Below are 19,400 nucleotides of genomic sequence, written 5' to 3' on the forward strand. Positions count from 1 at the left end.
TTTAGAAAATCATAAAAATGTGTTCATTAGAAATAGGTCCCGCTGCCCTGTTAATTTCCTAGGGCTGCCATAACAAATTGCCATATGGCTTATGCAACAGAAGTGTATTCCCTCACACCTCTGGAGGCTAGAAGTCTGAAATCCAGGTGTCAGCAAGGCTGCACTCCCTCCTGACGTCCTAGGGGAGATCCTGTTTCTCACCTCCTCCAGCGTCTGGTGGCTCCAGGTGTTCCTTGACTTGTGGCCACATCACTCTACCAGTGGTCCTCAACCTTCCTAATACCGCCACCCTTTAATACAGTTCCTCATGTGTGGTGACCCCCAACCATAAAATTATTTTCGTTGCTACTTTATAACTGTAATTTTGCTACTGTTATGAATCGTAATGTAAATATCTGATATGCAGGATGTATTTTCATTGTTCGCGACCCACAGGTTGAGAACCGCTGCCTAGTCTCTCCTCCATCTTCATATGGCTGTCTCCTCTTTCCCCTGTGTCTTGTCTTATCATTGACACTAGTCATTGATTTAGGGCCCACCCAGATAATCCAGGATGATTTTATCCCAAGATCCTTAATTACATTTGCAAAGACTCTTCCAAATAAGCTCATAGGCACAGGTTCTGGGAATTACAGCATCATGGACATATCTTTTGGGAGGCCATCATTCAACCCACTGCATCTGCTTGTAGGAAAAAATGTCAAGATAAGAATGGTGTAAACATGCGAAGTTCATTCTTCCATGCAAAAAGAAGGTAGTTCTTGTTCAGTATGGCAGTCCTCCAGGGCATCTGGGTCCTCCCAGAATTTGATTCTCCTGGTTCAAGATGCTGCAGAGTGCCAGTCACGCCCATGTCCCCTTTTGGGAGATGGGAGACAGGGAGGAGAGAAGACTATGTAGCCTGGCAGGGGTTTGTAGCTTAGGTTCATGGGTTTCCCCACTTTCTAAAGAGTCTGTGGATATGACTATATTTTATTAAAATTAGTTTCCATTGCAGTCCTAAGTATTTCATTTTCTATATTTAGAGACATTCTGAGAAGGTTTGTATAGGCTTTATCAGACTGCCAAAAGGGGTCGTGGCACAAAAATATGTTTTTTTATATATGCACACACACAAGTATAACATATAAGCTTCAGTGTAAATTGAATGAGAGTTATATTCTCATGTAGGATATACAGGTTTAGAAGGCTGGCTTCTGCAAAATACCAGGTTGAAATCTTGCATGACTCCATATGGCTGTTGGGATGGGGATCTAGCAGGCTTCACTCCTAGCATCATCCTAGTGATTGCCCTGCAATGACCATGTCAGAATAACCATGTTGTACAAAGAGAGGACTGGTCTTTCATGCCTGTGTTATAACTTCCTTTTCCCCAAGTGATATTGTTGAAATATTTTATGGTACCCAGAAGTTTCGTGAGATATTATAAACGTGTTCTTTGTTAACTGTGTGACTTAGGGTAAGACGCTTCATCTTTTAAGGCTTCATTTTCTCATCTGTGAACTGGGGATAATACTGATCCATCTCACAGGTCATTTTATTAGGTTTGCAAAAAGTGCACTCTAAATATTTCTGGCTTTTATCTCCACCACCACTCATCACTACTAATAGGAATGTGATAGGGTTCAACTTGCTAACACAGCAGTTATTCTGATTTAAAGGGATTCCAAAGGATTTCAGATGAAGTCAGTTTTCTTTTTTTTTCTTTTCTTTTTTTTTCAGGAGGGGACCACAGGTTTATTGGGGGCTCCACACACGCACTCACGGTGTCACACGACAATGGCACGGTTACGCAATACACACGAGGTGGCCTCCGCCCGCAGCTGGGGCCCAGAGGCAGTGGGGTGCAGTCTCCTCCCTTGCGGCCCAGACCCAGCTGGGTGCTTCCTCCTGGGCAGCTGAGGGAGGGGCTCCGGGGCAGGCCCCGGGCCTGGAACGGGGAAGCGAGCAGGCAAGTCCATGGGAGGCTGGGGCGCAGGGGCCGCCGCTCACTCCAGGGACTGGAGCATCAGCAGCTGTTTCAGCACCTTCGTCTGGCTGGTCTCGCGGATCTTGCTGGCCAGGAACATCTCGTCCACGACCGTGTAAACCTTGTAAAAATTGAACACCAGGTCCAGTTCACAGACGTTGTGGAAATATTCGTTTAGGACCTCCACGAAGTTGTGGATGGCCTCCAGGTAGGCCAGGTTGTTGTCGTTGACGTCCACGCAGATGCAGAAGTAGAGGCCGGCATAGCGTCGGTAAATGATCTTGAAGTTCCGGAACTCCACGAAGTTGGTGTGTTTGGCATCTCGGACCGTGAGCACGGCGTGCACCTCCTCGATCAACTTCTGCTTCTCATCGTCATCAAACTGCATGTACCACTTGGCTAGGCGCGTCTTGCCCGCTCTGTTCTGGATGAGGATGAAGCGGATCATGGCGACCCCCGTCTGGACCCCAGCTGCCCCGGTCCCGCGGTGACTGGGCCACTCCCGCTCTGCAAGGTGTTGGGGGATCCAGGCTGAAGTCAGTTTTCTAGACTTCTAAAAAACTGCAGTTGCAGAATAGATATCCGGAAAGAATTGTTATCCTTAAGAGTTCGCAGGCTGCACTACTGTAAACAGGAAAAATGAAATATAAAGAAAACCAAGTGTGATTAAAAATATAAGACGCCTTTGTTTAATTACCTTACATTTTAATTGCATTTGGTTTTCCTTGTATTTTCCCTGTTTTTTATTACTCTAAATAAAAAGGAAGCTATGTGATGGTTTAAGTAATATTTCTAGTTTTTAAAATCTTATCTACTTGGCAATCATGTTTGTTGAATGAATGAAAGTTCCTTATTAAGCCTGCAAAGGGTGAAACTGCAGACCTGTTTCTCACGCTGTTTCCAGCAGATGTCAGTCTGTGGTGTGGTCAGGGCTGCTCCTTTGGTGAGGATCCATGACCTTTACCCAGATTTCAACATCAATTTTCCCTCTCAGCTTGTTTGGAGCTCAGGTACTTCCTGGGCAAAACCCCTGGGCTGGTCATTTTGGCTTGGAGAGAGGAAAAGCTATATATATAATTGGCAAATTTCCTTGCATGGAAAAACTCTTCCTAATTTTTTTGACTGCTGGCCAGGATCTGGGATGGGAGAGTTGGACTTGTGGGTTGGACTGTCTCATAAGTCCTCTTAGGCCAGAAGCCCTGCCAGCTGGGAAGCTCTACGTTAGGGAAGCAGCACCTGCCGCCTAGGCTCCCTGCCATGAGTGAGCCCACCCAGTTCCTGGTCACGTGGAGGGCTCCAGGAGAGCCTGACCTCACGTCCTGGCTGTGCCAGCTGTCAGCTGTGGGATCTCAGTTCTTAACACCTGTTGCTTCATCCTCCCATTAGCACAGTGGGGGCAGTACTACCTTGCTCATGGTGGTGGGGCAAGCACCAGGCACATAGTAGGTGCTTAGTGAATTAAATGCTGTGATTGTTAAAACACATCTTGGACAGTAGAGCAGGACTGAAAGGGCAACTGCAGAAGGAAGTTAATCCAGCAAATTCTATGCTTTATAATCTGTGTTCTCAGTTTCAAGAAGCAGGAAGAAGCAGGCATCGAGCCCAGTTGGTGGCTGTGTGTTTGCTAAGTGTGGGGTTTTGCTGAAGCAGCACCTGCTCTGTGGCACAGATGGTCTGCAGAGCCAGGGACTCCACGTGAGCGCTTGGGATTCAGTTCTTACAATTGTTCCAAGCAGGCAGAGAGAGAAGACACTGTCTTCTGCTGACAGCCTGGCTGGTGAGCAGTGGAACCAATTGTGGTGTCTATTAAGTGGATTCAGAGTTGGGGGTGGGAGAAGAGGAGTTGTCTGGGTTGTGTGTTATTAGCGAGTAGGGAAATTTGTGAAGTCCAAGCTATTTTCACAATACTGTTTGTGTGTGTGCGCATGTATGTGTTATATATGTGTGTGTATATGTATGTATGTATGTGTGTTAATTATTAATACTTCTAATTGTCTTTATTTCCTAATGACAGGAAACCCAAACCTAAAAAAATAGATAGTTGACAGACTATAATTTGACTATTGTACTTTTGTAAAGCAAAGAGTTCTTTGAGAAAAAAAAAAAAAATGGAGAAAGTACATGGATTTGATTAAAGTTTTTTCTTTGTGTTTCTAGGAAATTAATAATTTTAGTCTTTCTTTACCCAGTATTCTTTGATAAATATGCCAGGGATTTGACTGGGCCAAGTCCTGTTTGGCTGTTTTTTTCCTTGAAAGTTGGGAAAATGATATCATTCTGTACCAGAATGAGCTGGTATTTCAGAGCATGTTGAGTGGTGAGATCTTTTATTTCCTTGAAACAATTTATTAAAGTAAGGTAATTCCCTGCTCTTTGGTGGGGAGGCTGTACTATTATTTATTGACTCAGTAATTTCTCCCCTCCAAAGCTGACGCACCTGGTTTGAAATGTAAAATCAAAAATAAAACATGGGATTTTTCCCCCACCCCCTGCCTTTTCCCCCCTCCAGATGGTGGAGGACTGTAGGAGCCGTACTAGTTCTGTACAGGATGTTTAGCTAAACCTTAAGATCTCCACCCAATGTGGAGGTGCTCAGATAAGGCGCCCTACTCGGGGCGACTCCATGGCTATTCCCAGGCTCACCTCCATCCCTGGATGTGTATTAGAAAAGCTGGTTAGTGTCAGGGTGCCTTCTTCTCTATAGCCTTCACTGGCTGCAAAGGTCTAAAGACAGTGGGTCAGAGTAATTAGACATTTGGAAAATGGGCATGGGGGTGGTCCCCACCTCATCAGTGGAATGGCTGTAGGGACACTGACCTTGAGGCAGGAGCCCTTGTGTCTTTCCTGTCCCTGACACTGAAAAGCAGGACCACTTCCTTGTCTGGAAAATAAGGGCCCAGGCATAGCTGAGCCTGGAGGCTGTTGCCAGCTCTGGTTCTGTCTTCTGAGAAATGAACTTTATGGTTCGCTTTATCAAGAAGTATCTAATCACACCAAGGAATAGAGTGGGTATTTGTTGTTCCCAGAGTCATAGTGCTGGTTTGTCCAGGGCACTGCCTGTTCACACACCCTGTTGTAGATGAGTTAACACCTATTAATGATTCTTAGCACCCACTTTGACTTGCAGAAGTTTCCTGGCTTGAGTGATAAATTATATGGTCACTTTAGTCATTCAGAAAAAGGTTCACCCTGTCTTTTAAAGAATATTCCAGTACACTAAGATATGTAAACATTAAAAATATTTTATAACTTGGTTGAGGCATAATTGCTGTACAGTGACCTGCACTATTTGAAATGTACAGCTTGATGAGTCCACACATAAACACACCACCTATTGAAACTGTAATCGCAGTAAGGATAACAAGCATTTAGTCCCCCAAATTTCCTTATAATCTTTCCCTCTCTACCCCTCGATCCACAAGCAAACATTTCTGTTTTTGAAGATTAGTTTGTATTTTTTAGAGTTCTGTGTAAGTTGAATAATGGTAGTATGTTCTTTTTAAAAAATGTCTGGTTGCTTTGGCTCAGTATAATGATTTTGAAATTTTCCTTATCAGGTATATCAATAATATGTTCCTTTTCCATAATTTGTTGATCCATTTACCTGTTGGTGGGTGTTTGAGCTGTTTCTAGTTTAGAGCTATTGCAAATAAAGCTGTTCATGAGCATTCATATAATAGCATATGTCTGTGTGTGGAGGTATCTTTTCATTTCCCTTGGGTAAATACTTAGTAGCAGAATTGCTGGGTCATATAGTAGGTGTATGTTTAACTTTTTAAGAAACTGCTCCACTGTTTCCCAAAATGCTTGGAACATAACATTCCCACCTATAGTTCCAGTTGCTCCACACCAACTCTTGGTGTGGTCGGTCTTTTTATTTCACACTAGAGGCCTGGTGCATGAAAATTTGTGCACTGCGGGGGCGGCGGGGGTGGGGGGGGGGGTGTCGCTCAGCCCGACCTGCCCCCTCTCACAGTTTGGGAGCCCTCAGGGGATGTCCTACTGACGGCTGAGGCCCGATCCCGTGGGGAGCGGGCCTAAGCTGCAGTCTGGCCTCCCTCTGTGGGAGGCAACAGGGCCGATCAGGGGAAGGTGCCGCCCCCATCACTCTGCTGCTGCCGCTGCTGCCGGCTCTCAGCCCTTGCTTCTTAGCGCTGGCCCTGCCGGCCCCCCCCCCCCCCCCCCCCCCGGCCCACTGGTGGGTGAGGGGCGATCTGGGGCCAGGCCGGCTGGGGAGGGGGCTGTGGGGTTGAAGCACAGCAGGTTGCACTCTGTCCAGCCTCTGGAGGCATGGCGCCAGGACCAGGCCTGAGCCGCTGCCTCTGTGGCTGTCTCTGCGGAAGGGGCAGCACGGGGACTGGGACTGCGCAGCCTCCACTCCCACTGCCTCTGCGGAAGGGGCCGTGGTGCTGGACCGGCCTGTGCTGACACCTCTCCCATGCCACCAGCCCTTGGCCCTCGCAGTTGCTGTGGCTTTGTCCGGAAGACGTCCGGCCTATCTGATCTGATTAGCATATTACCCTTTTATTAGTATAGATGTTCTAATATATATGTAGTGGTATCTCATTGTGGTTTTAATTTTCATTTGCATTTCCATGGTGACAAATTACATCAACATCTTTTCATGTGTTTATTGGCCATTTGTCTGTCTTTTGTAAAGTATATGGTAGAATCACTTGCCCATTTTTCTATTGAACTGTTTATCTTATTATTGAGTTGTAAGAGTTCTTCACACATTCTAGATATAAGTACTTTGTTTGATATATGTTTTGCCAATGGTTTTCCAAATCTGTGGCTTGCCTTTTTAAAAATGATATCTGCAGATGAATAGTGTCTTTCTTTTTGGTGACATTGAATTTATCAGTTTTTTTTTTCTTTATAGTTCATGCTTCTTGTGTTCTGTTCAAGAAACCTTTTTCTACCTCAGCTTTTTCTAGAAGTTTTGTAGTTTTAGGTTTTACAGTTAGGATTGTGATTGATGTACAGTTAATTTTTGTGTAATGTGAGGTAAGAGTTAATATTCATTTTTTTCATATGATCGATTTTTCCAGCAGCATTTGTTGAAGCGACTTTTCTTTCCCCATTGAATTACCTTGATACCTTTGATACAGGTCAGTTGACCATGTATTTGTGAGTGTATTTCCAGACTTTCTCTTCTGTTCCATTGATCTATATGTCTACACTTACCCTAATGCCACATTTTATTGATTACTGTAAGTTTACAATATGTGTTGAAATAACACAGGGCAATTTCTCTAACTTTGTTCTTTCTTTTTTACTTTATCTCTCTCTTTTTTAACTTTGTTCTTTCTTAAACTTGCTTTTGTTATTTCAAGTCCTTTGCATTTTCATGTGACTTTTAATATTAATTTGTCAATTTCTAAAAAAATAAGTCCTCCTGGAATCTTGATTGAGATTGCATTGACTCTATAAATCAGTTTGTGGAGAATGGTATCTTAATAACAGTGAGGTTTCTCTTGAATGTGATATATCTATGTATTTATTTAGCTTTTTAAAAATTTCTCTCAGAAAGTTTTATAGTTGTCATGTAGATATCTTTAACATCTTTTGTTAGATTCATTTCTATGTAGTTTATTTTTGTTTCTATTAAATGAAATTTAAAAAATTATTTTCCAGGTGTTTACTGCAAAAATATAAGAATATAATGGATTTTGTGACCTTGGAAAATAACTTATCAGTTCTAGTAGTTGTTTTGTAGATCTCCTAGATATTTCTATGTAGACAGTCAGCATGTGCAAGTAGGGACAGTCTTACTTCCTCTGACCCAGATGCCTTTTATTTCATTCTCTTGCTTCATTGCCAAGGCTGCCAGTACAATGTTGAAGTAGTGAAGCAGTAGTCCTTTCCTTTCTTCCAATCTTAACAGGAAAGAATTCAGCCTTTCAGTGTTAAGTATCATGTTAGTTGTAGGCTTTTTTTTTTTTTTTAATCCTCACCTGAGGACATGCTGAGAGAGAGAGAGAGAGAGAGAGAGAGAGAGAGAGAGAGAGAGAGAGAGAGAAACATCGATTGGTTGCTTTCTATATCCTCCCCAGCTGGGAATCAAAACCAGAACCCAGGTATGTGCCCTGCCCAGGAATTGAGCTGGCAACCTTTCAGTACATGGGACAATACTCAACCAACTGAGCCACTTGTAGGTTTTTTATAGGCACTGTTATCAGTTTGAGGATTTTCTTGTTTGCTTGTAATTTTAATTATGGATGTATGTTGAATTTTGTCAAATACTTTTTTGGATATATAAAAGTAATCATGTTTTTTCCCTCCTTTATTTTTTTAAAAGGGCAAATTAAATTGATTGATTTTCAAATGTTAGACCAACCTTGCATTCCTGAGATAAACCCTATTTCTTCATGTTGTATTATTCTTTTATTTATTATTGGCTTCAGTTTGCTGTTATTTTGTTAAGGATTGTTTTTTGTTTGTTTTATTAATCCTCACCTGAGAATATTTTTTCCATTGATTTTTAGAGAGAGTGGAAGGGAGAGAGAGAGATAGAGAAACATTGATGTGAGAGAGAGACACCAATTGGTTGCCTCCTGCACGTGCCCAACGGGCACTGGGGATTGAGCCTGCAACCAGCGTACATGCCCTTGACCTGAGTTGAACCCATGACTCTTAAGTCCGCTGGCCAGTGCTCTAACCAACCAGCCAGGACTTTTAAAGATTTTTGCATCTATATCCATGAAAGATACTGATCTTCAAATTTTTCTTTCTTTTCATTGTCTTTATTAGGTTTTGGTACTGAGGTTAAGCTGGCTTTATAAAACATAAACTAGCATCATAAAATGAGGATCATTGTTCTGATAAAGTATGGTGTTATTCCTTTCTTAAATTTTGGCTATAATTTACCAGTGGAACTGACTGAGTGTGGAGTGTTTTGGGGTAAAGTTTTTGATAGTACCTTTGAAATTTTTTGATAATGAATTAAAATTTTTAATGGATGTAGGCCCGTCAGGTTTTTTGTTTCTAATGGCTATATAGACATTTTATGTATCGATTTCTGTTTGTTGGAGGAAGAGATAATAAACTTCCCGAGAGAAAGAATGTCCTGGGACTTGTTGACTCTCCATATCCTAGTGCCCCAGAGCCATGCATGGCACAAAGTAGACATTCTGTAAATAGTCTTGGGTTAATTGGTTTGTTGTTGCTGTGTGTCTATCCCTTGGCTTTTCTGTCTGGGAAGCTTTTGTGTCTGCTCCATCCACATGGGACTGTCACAGCTGTGCCATGACAAAGGGAGGTGCCTACTAAGTCAGGCCAGCTGGCCTCGGCTGACCCGAATGCCATGGCTCCCCCTGTGGCCGTTCAGATATCTGTGATTTGTCCACAGCCCTGGGAGACAGATCATCTGGGTCAGAGCTTGCTGAAGGGAAAAAATTACAACATTTTTCTGTTTTAGTTTTTTAAAATGTTGAATCCTCTGGTTGGAGTGAAATTTTTGAAATATATTTGAAATACCAGAGGGAACACAGGAAATTTGGTCAGAGGAAAGGGGTAAACTGGGTGAAGCTTGGGAAGGGGGTTATAGATGAGAAGGGTTATCCCGAAAGGTGGTGACTTTGCATGTGATCTACCTGCCTGCTGGGAATGTGCTCTGAGATCCTCTTTCCTGGATCACTTACAAATAAAAGCCCCCGACTGAGTATATTGGTCACTTGGGGAGTTCAAGGCAGGCTGATTTGGACTGGACATCTCTGAGAGGACATGACTGCTGTGGCCATGTCCTCCATTTAGGCCCCCAACATCTGGAGGGGGTCTAGTGCCCACTCCCCCATTGCATCTCGGAGGCTGGTTCTTTGTGCACCTGCAATAGCTCCAGAGGTTGGGTGTGGGAGCCAGGGCTCCCTCATCAGGGCTTGAGGCAAAGGACAAGAGGACAACCATGTTCCTCATGGTCTTGTCTCCTTTCTGGATTGAGATTCGAAGGACACAGGCCCAAATGCTAATTAGAGTGCTGCATGCACGTGCTGGCACTCATGGCTCCCCAGGCCATGTGTGTCATTGGGTGGGCACTCCACCCCTTGAGGAGGGAGCTCCATGGGCCACTATGTTCCTTGGATGTGATGATTGGGCCAAACTCTTCTGGCCCTAGATATGTCCTACGAGCAGTGTGGCCTTGAGGAGTCCCCTGTCCTCTCTGGGCTTTTATTTCCCAATGTGAGAAAAGGGGTTAGAATAAATGGTCATCCAGTTAACAGGCATATGCACTAGTCTGTGACCTCACCTTCCAGCTAAACCTGACTGTGTGACAGTCATCAGCTGTGAGAGAACGGGCTCAGATCCAGCCATCCTTGCTTGTCTCCTCCTACAGCTTTGTTTCACAACCATCACATTTGAATACCATGTTGTGGTGTTTTGTTTTGTTTTCTTCTGTGAAAGTAACATGTCTGTAGACATTTTTCTTAGACTTAGTTCTGGGGAGAGGAGATGACTGCCCCCTTTGTCTTGCATGGTGGATCACCTGGGAGGGGTGAGGCCATTTCATGGCCAGGTTCCCACTTGAGGATTCTGCTCCTGCTGGCCTTGTTCTTTACCTAGAGCAAAGCTTGAGAGCATCCTCACACAGGTAGCAGTGTGGCCTTCTTCCCAGACAGTTAAGCTTCTAGGCTGACTCGCAGTCAAGTCCACAGGCTAAAACTACATAGAAATGTTCCTTGTGAAACGGGTGTGTTAGGGGAGTTATGCTGAAGTATTTATCAGTGTAGTGTTTTTCACTTTGTGAGGCCTTTCACTTTAAATTGCTTACTAAATGTAAGTACACATACACAGTTTTCATAGGTGACTCTGTAAGTGGGAAGTGTTCAATTCTATGAGTTTTTATTGAGCACGTATTACCTGCCGGGCACTCAGGGATTCCTCTGGGAACAGCACTGAGACCCCTCCTTTGTGGAGCCAGAGGCAGAAGGGACAAGGTACATGTTCCATCTTTTATGCAGCAGATTGCATTTTACACCTTCACTTCTAATTATCTTTATGCCCTTCCTAAGGTATATTGTTGTAATGTACCCTGCGAAACACAGAAGGACGCCTCAAGAAGTCGAATTAAAGAGTCACATTTATTGCAATCCGGGACTATGAGGGGGCATCTTGCTCTCCCAAATCTCATAGTAATAAGATGGTCGCAAAACCAGACTTATATAGGCAAAGATCACAAAGGTATTGATTACATCCCAGGGTTTCGAATGAGGAACCTGGTTCGTAAAAAAGCAGTTTACAGAAGCAGATCAGCATGTTATCTAAATTATAGGTTGGGGTTTCAGGATTGACAGAAACACATTAGCTAGAGCCCTCGGGTCTGGAATGAGGAACCTGGTCAGACTTAAGCATGTTATCTAAATTACAGTTTTGGGTCTCCGGAACACTGAGTCAACAGGGACACGTTAACTGGAGCCCTCTGACCTTGGGATAATTGTGCTGTCCTTCCCAGGTAAAGGAAAATGTGCTTTCTAAGACCAGTATGACCACAACCAATGGAATATTCACAGTACAATCAATAGGGTATTCAATCGAATGGGGTGATTTATATAATTCAGAAAATCAAAATAACTTCCCTATTATTTTAGCAAACAATTAAGTACAGAAACCAAACAGCAGGGTTAAAGTTAAACTATAGTTTCTACCCGAGGTGATTGCCGCCATACTTCATTATGGGACCAATAATTTACATCAGAGGTTAGTGATAAACTTTTATAGAGAGCCATGTATTTTCAGGCTTTGAGGGCTGTAGGGTCTCGGGCTATATGTAGCAGCCAAAACAATGTCAATAAGTGGGTGGTGGCTTCGTTTCAGTAACTTTGTTTAAAGAAGAGGGGACAGGCTGGAATTTGCCCAGCCCTGACTTGAGTCCTCAGATTTGGTCTGTGGGGTTGTTATTTCAGCCTTACTGGTATTCTCTGTTAAATCAGGCTTCCTTAGTGTTGCTGCCCATTTGAGTTGAGAGTTTTGTTTTTTGTTGTTTTTTTTAAAAATATAATTTATTGATTTTTTACAGAGAGGAAGGGAGAGGGATAGAGAGTTAGAAACATCGAGAGAGAAACATCGATCAGCTGCCTCCTGCACACCCCCTACTGGGGATGTGCCCACAACCAAGGTACATACCCTTGACCGGAATCGAACCTGGGACCCTTCAGTCCGAAGGCTGATGCTCTATCCACTGAGCCAAACCGGTTAGGGCTGAGTTGAGAGTTTTGAGTTCTTATCTAATGAAGTAAATTAAGCTATTTACCTGGAAGATAAGGAAAACTCAAGTTCTGTGCCTCAGCTTTCTCTTCTGTGAGGTGAGGGGCATGGTGCCTCAATTCAGATGAGGTTTTGGATGTTTAACAGAAAACACAGGTAATAGTGGTTTGAGTAAGGTAGAGGCTTATTTTTCTATTTTTGAAAAAACCAGGGCCAGAGACCAGGCTTTCCCTCTTGGTCCCCTCATGGCAGATGCCACAGGAGATGCCACAGGGAGACAGGGAGGAGGTAGCCCGGGCCAGGGATGGCTGCTGCTGCTTCCCCCATTGATGGCCCTAGCTGCAGAGTGGTGGGAAATGTGCTGTTAGCTAGGCCACCAGAGGCCACCAGGCACAGCAGGGTCAGTTTGGAACGAAGAAGAGGAAAATGCTTGTAGTTTTTGTCCCAGATGTTGATTTTGTAGGAAAAAAGAAAAGGATAGGTATATTTTAAAACACTTTTTTACTGTAGAAAATTTAGAAAATACAGAAAACCAGAAGGAAAAGAAAAAATAATCCCTTAACCCCACCACCTGAAAGGTCAATTTCCAGTTTTCCAGGCTGTGTCTTGCCCTTTAATCAGCCTCCCTCTCTCCATCCTTTGTTAGGCAGTACTATAATGTAAAGATGCCTTCTCATACATTCCTTGTAAACCTGGCTTTCCCCTTTGGCGGTTTGTTTTCTGGCTGCATAGCATGTTGCCTGGTTTACTTAGCTCATCAATAAAGGCATGCATAAGACTGTTCCAAGGGTGGCCTCCTGGTGAGTCAGCACTTGCAGCATTTTTTCCTTGGGCCTGGGATATCTTACTGCCTAATCAGATTGACCTTTGGTGGTCAGTAAAGTGCTTGGCTGACCTTGGACTGCAGAGGTTGCTTATGAACCCAACCCCTCCCCTCCCCTCCCCTCCCCTCCCCTCCCCTCCCCTCCCCTCCCCTCCCCTCCTCTCCTACCAGTTACTGTAACATTACTTTAGATGTACTTGGGTGTAAGCAGATCTACCATCAAACCATCCCAGAGAAAAACAGATACATTATGACAACATGGTGGTGGCAAGATTTAAAATTGCCAAAGCCTTTCTACCCTCCTCCCTCCATCCCCATGATCCACTGTTAGGGTACTTAGAGTTCATGATCACTGGATCAATATTAGTTTGAGCTAATGACTTGGAGCTCATTGCTCCCTCTGTGCAGTAGCCAAGAGGGAGATGCACTTAGTCCTTTTTGCTGGGTGTGTTTCTCTAACAAAAAGTGCACTGGCCCAGTTGTGATCACTAGATGCAGGAGGAGGCCGGCCAAAGGGGAGCACAGTGCTGGGTTCCCCGCCTTCAGGCTCTGCCTTGGAATTACTTATTGTGTCTTAGATCTTTGTGCATTTTGCTCATAACTCCACAACTCAGCTGCAGCAACTCTTACTTTTTTTAAAAAAGGTAAAGTTCTATATTTACTGTAGCATTTTCTTATGCACTAGTATTTTTATTAGGATTGCTGTTATATGTTAATGCTTGGTTACAAAATTGCACAGGTTTTGAGTGCTCTGCCCCATCTCATCCTTTCCCATGAGACTTGTTTTTATTGTGCCTTTTTATAGAGTGCGAGGGTTTACCGCATTGCCTTATAGCAACCCGTGAGAGAGAATTTTTTAAAACGTGCAATACTGACTATTTCATCAGGGGCACTGAACTCTTTTCCCATAGATTGTCAAATAAAAAAAATGACAATGGCCAACAAAACAATATCTGTTTGGTGTGAATGAAGTATAATTATACCTATTTTTTTTTTTTGGTCAAGTTGGCAAAATAATATATTTTTTGGTGTGTCACAGAATTTTAGTAATTTGTGTGTCATAAGATGGAAAGGTTGAAAATCTCTGCACTATAGCAAAAACACTTGTAATGTTTTACCAATGCTAGGATTGTTTTTTATTCACCTTTATATACAAACTAGAGGCCTGGTGCACAGCATTCATACACTTTGCGGGGGGGGTGTCCCTCAGTCTGGCCTGCACCCTTTAGCAGTCTGGGAGCTCTTGGGGGATGTCCTACTGATGGCTTAGGCCCGCTCCCCATGGGGAGCCGTCAGTCGGACATCCTTAGTGCTGCTGCGGAGGCAAGAGAGGCTCCCGCCACTGCTGCTGCCCTCGCCAGCCATCAGCCTGGCTTGTGGCTGAGTGGCGCTCCCCCTGTGGGAGCGCACTGACCACCAGGGGGCAGCTCCTGCATTGAGCATCTGGCCCCTGGTGGTCAGTGTGCATCATAGTGACAGGTCGTTTTGCTATTCGGCCAATTTGCATATTACCCTTTTATTATATAGGATACTAGAGGCCTAGTGCACGGATTTGTGCACTGGTGGGGGGGGGCATGGCCTGCGGGGATCTGCCCGCTGTGGGAGCACTGCTCTTCCTGGTCAGCTGAGAGGCTGTGGACCTGCCCTCTGAGTGGCTGCTGGATGAGGAAATTAGTCTGAGCTGATATTTCTGGTTAATGTCTTGAGTAAAGGTGTGTTCTGTGTCCTGGAGGTACTTGGCGGAGAGCTTTGCACCCCAAAGTCACTCGGTGAATGTCCTTGATATGTGATGCCAGGTTGGTTACACCATTGGGAATGTTCAAGGCAGATGTGCTCCAAGATCCTCAGCCATCAGGACAGCCTCCCCGGGGAGTCCACAGTCACGTGCCCTCTTGCCATCTGCCTATGCCAGCTCCCCACGCTCTTTCTAGAACACACCTTAGAGGGGCTGCATCAGCTGGTGGGGTCAGGCCAGAGTCTGGATTGTCTCAGGTATTTGATAGGTGCAGAGACTCGGCCTCACCCTGGGCCTGCTGGCAGCTGCTCCCGCTGTGGGAGCACACTGACCACCAGGGGGCAGCTCCTGTCTTGAGCATCTGCCCCCTGGTGGTCAGTGTGCGTCATAGTGACTGGTTCACCAGTTGTTCTGCCATTCAGTTGCTGGGCTTTTATATATATAGTCTAGAGGCCCGGTGCACAAAAATTTGTGCACTCGGAGGGAGGGGGGGGGGTCCCTCAACCTGGCCTGTGCCCTCTCGCAGTCTGGGACCCCTCGAGAGATAACGACCAGCTGGCTTAGGCCTGCTCCCGGGTGGCAGAGGGCAGGCCCAATCCCTAGGTGCAGCCCCTGGTCAGGCTCAGAGCAGGGCCGATTGGGGAGTTGGGGCGCCGTCCCCTGTCATGCACAGAGCAGGGCGGATCAGGGGGTTGGGGCGCCGCACCCTGTCACACTTAGGGCAGGGCCAATGGGGAGGTTATGGCTCCACCCCGTCACACACAGAGCAGGGCCCGTGAGGCGGGGGGGGGGAGGGGGGGTTGGGGCGCCGCCCTCTATCACCCACAGAGCAGGGCCGATCAGGGGGTTGGGGCGCCGCCACTGTCACACTCAGGGCAGGGCCGATGGGGAGGTTATGGCTCTACCCCGTCACACACAGAGCAGGGCCCGTTGGGCGGGGGGCGGTTTGGGGTTCCTCACCCTGTCACACACAGAGCAGGGCCGATCAGGGGGTTGGGGCGCTGCACCCTGTCACACACAGAGCCTCAGGGCAATCAGGGGGTTGGGGAGCTCCCCCCTATCAGGCACAGAGCAGGGCTGATCACGGGGTTGGGGCGCCTTCCCCTGTCACGAACAGAGCAGGGCGGATAGGGAGGTTGTGGCCCCGCCCCCTGTCACACACAGAGCCGCAGGGCGATCGGGGGGTTTGGGCGCTGCCCCCTGTCACGCTGATCCCGGTGCCGGGAGGCCTCGCGGCTCCGCTGATCCTGGTGCTGGGAGGCATATTACCCTTTTACTATATAGGATAGAGGCCTGGTGCACGGGTGGGGGCCGGCTGGTTTGCCCTGAAGGGTGTCCTGGATCAGGGTGGGGGTCCCCACTGGGGTGCCTGGCCAGACTGGATGAGGGGATGATGGCTGTTTGCAGCTAGTCACACACCCTTCAGGGTGGGGGTCCCCACTGGGCTGCCTGGCCAGCCTGGATGAGAGGATGATGGCTGTTTGCAGCTGGTCACACCCCCTTCAGGGTGGGGGTCCCCACTGGGGTGCCTCCTGGCCAGTCTGGGTGAGGGGCTGAGGGCCGTTTTCAGGCTGGCGGGTGACTGAAGCTCCCAACCGCTCCTTTTTTTCTTTAATTTTTTTTTATTCTGGGCCAGCTTTAGCTCTGAGGCTCGGCTCCAGCTCTTAGGCCTCTGCTGCTAAAAGCAGGTTTCTGGCCTTTGTTTACCTTCTGTATTTGAAACAATGTTGCGGTCCTGCTGGCTGAAGCCTGGCTGACTAAAGCAAGTTTCTGGGGTTTTGTTTAGCTTCTATATTTGTTACAATGTTGCTTAGAGTGCAGCTCAGAGGCCGGCAGCAGCAGGTGGGGAACCTGGCTTCCTCCGTCACTGGAGCAAGCAAGCCTCCCTGTTCGCATCAGCTGCCTGGCTGCCGGCCGCCATCTTGGCTGGCAGTTAATTTGCATATCGCCCTGATTAGCCAATGGGAAGGGTAGTGGAGGTACGACTAATTACCATGTTTTTCTTTTATTAGATAGATAATAAAGATGAATAAGTAAGTGCCATAACCCAAACAAACAAAAGGACTCCCAGGTCTTATCACTGAGATTCTAGATTTAAACACTATTATAGAGACCGTGGTTCTCAAACATGGGTGGGATAGGGGGTGAGGGAGTGTGATCAGCCCACAGAGGACTTTAGTAGTCAGAGACATTTTGAGTTGTGATAACTTGGGGGTGGGGGAGTATGTCCAGGATTGCTGCTCAGCATCATACAATGTTGTGGGGGACAACAGAGAATTAATTGGCCTCAAATGTCAGTAGTACAGAGGTTTAAAAACCCTAACATAGACATATAGTTTTTTAGGTGTTTCCTATGAATATCAATATATATGCATTAGTTTCACAAACAGTGGGATCAGTGATACACATACTAATTTGTAACTTACTTTTTAAATTTCTGTGCCTCATCATCCTTTTAACAATTGGCTATAAGGTATTCTGTTGTATGATCGAGTCATCATTTATTTCACCACTCCCCAGTTTTGGAGATTTAGGTTATTTCTAGTGTTTTGCTGTTGGAAATATGCTAGATTTTTTTGGTTTGTATTTTGCCTTCTTTGTGCCTGTTTCCTGTTTCCTACCTGCTATTGGGAAAGTGCCTTCTGGGGCACCACCTCTATACCTGGTGCCCTTCCTGTGGTGGTGCCCCAGGGGCTCTCTGCCTCCACCACCCATGCTCAAGGTGGGCTCTGCTCTATCTCTGAGGTTTCCCACACATCAAACACATTGCAAGGCTTAATGAAGCACTGTTGAAATAATGAATAGATGAATAACCCCAAATAGGTTTTTCATGTTTCAGTTTTAGGTATTACTTCTTGCTTCATTTTGCTTTTTGTTCCTTTTTAAAAATCTGTCTTCTGATAGATTACATGTGATTTTTAACCTCTGGCCCAATTGGCTGTGCTGCCTGCCTGGGCGTCCTGCATTCCTGGGTGCTGGTGTCCTCAGGAAGGCTGTGAGGTGGGGCAGAGCCGGGAGGAGGGTGCTTGGCCTTGACTCTCTGCTCTGGGCCCCTGGGCAGGTCAGTCGCTGTGGTGGTGGTGACCCCATCACCACTTTGCCCCCAGAGATTGAAAGTGAGGTGCGGATTCAGGGAGGAAAGTGTTCCATCAGTAGTTCATGCCTGGCTCCTCTCTGGGGCTCAGGCAGCAGGCAGAGCTGAATGCCTGGAGGTCTGGACCTGCCTTATGGGGTTTCTTTTGCATAGGGACTTTCAGGAACTTGTTTGCGTGTGTCTATTTTTGTGTTTCGTACGGCTCTCCGTGAGGAAGTGGGTTGTCTACGCACATCCAACTGTTTTGAATAGTCTGTGTCTCAGGGGGCTTTAAAGTAGGATTTGTGTGCACCATTCCAGGATTTTGGGCAGCATCTGAACATCAGGATGTGAGTAACAGGAAGTGACAGAAATTACCGAGTGTGTCAGATGCTTATTCTCAGCCACTTTTTCAAGCCCTGCAGACCGGGGAGCTATATTTAGGAGAGCGTTTCCAGGCTTCTGGTCCTGTCCCAGTACTGTCGCTTTTCCCCTCTTCTGGTCAGTGCTGACCTGCGTGGGGCTGCTTTGTTACTCTGGCGTCTCTGCTCCTCTTTGGTGGTCCACAGGTTTTTCTTGTCCATTGATGTTAAAACTCAGTTTTTGGTTTTGCTGGACCACTCTAATTCTGATCCATTTTGAGCAGTTGGATTATGTTTTGAAAGAGAGGAGAGCAGCAGGTAAGAGTTCCAGATGATGGTGGGCAACATGGGAAGCTGTGTGGGAAAGAAGTTACACTGTAAGGATTTAAATGAAGTGAGTTGTGGGCTCGATCCCTGGTGAGAGGTGGATCAATGATTCCCTTTCGTCATAGATGTTTCTATCTCTCCCTCTTGAAAATCAATAAAAATATATTTAAAAAATAAAATGAAGTGAGTGGAAAGAATTATAGATTATTGGGTCTGTGGAGGGTTGACTTTTGTCTTGTATTTCTTATAAGAGGAAGGCTGGGATTTTTAAAGCCATTGGCTTGGTATATGACTTCACCTATATGTTAGAAACAGCCTTTAGTCCCTATCTGACCAGACAGAAAGCCTGCAGGACAGGTAAGCTTTTCTGTGATGAATTCCTGTTGTCTGAGCTTTGTCACAGGAGAAATTTCACCCCTGATCTTGAAAACAAGCACGGTGGAGCCTGGAAGTCACCTGCCTAGGTAGAGTGCCTACTCCTTACTCGTACTGCTGTAGATGTGGGTGATCTTTGCCCAGTGGTGTTGGACGGTGCTTTAGGCAGGTGCTGACCAGATGCCCACATGGGTTGCTCAGTGTCCCCTAAGCCCAGGTGTCTGCTGTGGCTGTCCTCGCTGCAGGAGTAGCTGGGGAGCCAGCCATTTGCTCTTATGCGTCGTCTTGTATGCCCTGACCGGTGCTGGGCCTGATTATGGCTCCTGTTGCTAGCAGCAATAATGTTCTATCTCCTTCCCTTCGGAGTGATCTGAGGGCCAGGCACTGGTACTCATTTTGCAGGTGAAGAAGTTGAGAACTAGAGAGACAAGTCATTTGCACCAGTGACTCTGACATTTTAGTCTATGTAACTTTTGCAGTATTGCTCCTGTGCCACACACCAGTAACCCTCACCGAAGCTTATTGAGCTGGCTTGT

At 45.9% G+C, this 19,400-nt stretch overlaps 1 protein-coding gene and 1 pseudogene across 3 annotated transcripts in view; one reads left to right on the forward strand and one right to left on the reverse strand.

Moving 5' to 3' along the window:
• The window catches only part of DGKD (diacylglycerol kinase delta), a 112,867-nt gene that overhangs the window by 48,343 nt on the left and 45,124 nt on the right, over positions 1–19,400 (forward strand). Inside the window, exon 1 of one of the 3 annotated variants that reach the window (XM_070422432.1) lies at positions 18,208–18,480. The exons of the other annotated variants lie outside the window; for them this stretch is intronic. The gene's annotated coding sequence lies outside the window, so the exon portion shown is untranslated. Of the gene's footprint in view, positions 1–18,207; positions 18,481–19,400 lie in introns of those variants that run through there. 3 annotated transcript variants of the gene reach the window in all.
• LOC139015122 (AP-2 complex subunit sigma pseudogene) lies at positions 1,696–2,482 on the reverse strand (annotated as a pseudogene).

The sequence above is a fragment of the Myotis yumanensis genome, unplaced genomic scaffold (assembly GCF_028538775.1).
Source record: "Myotis yumanensis isolate MYYU_CA2020_CCGP unplaced genomic scaffold, mMyoYum1.0.hap1 SCAF_8, whole genome shotgun sequence".
In the NCBI taxonomy this organism is placed as follows: Eukaryota; Metazoa; Chordata; class Mammalia; order Chiroptera; family Vespertilionidae; genus Myotis; species Myotis yumanensis.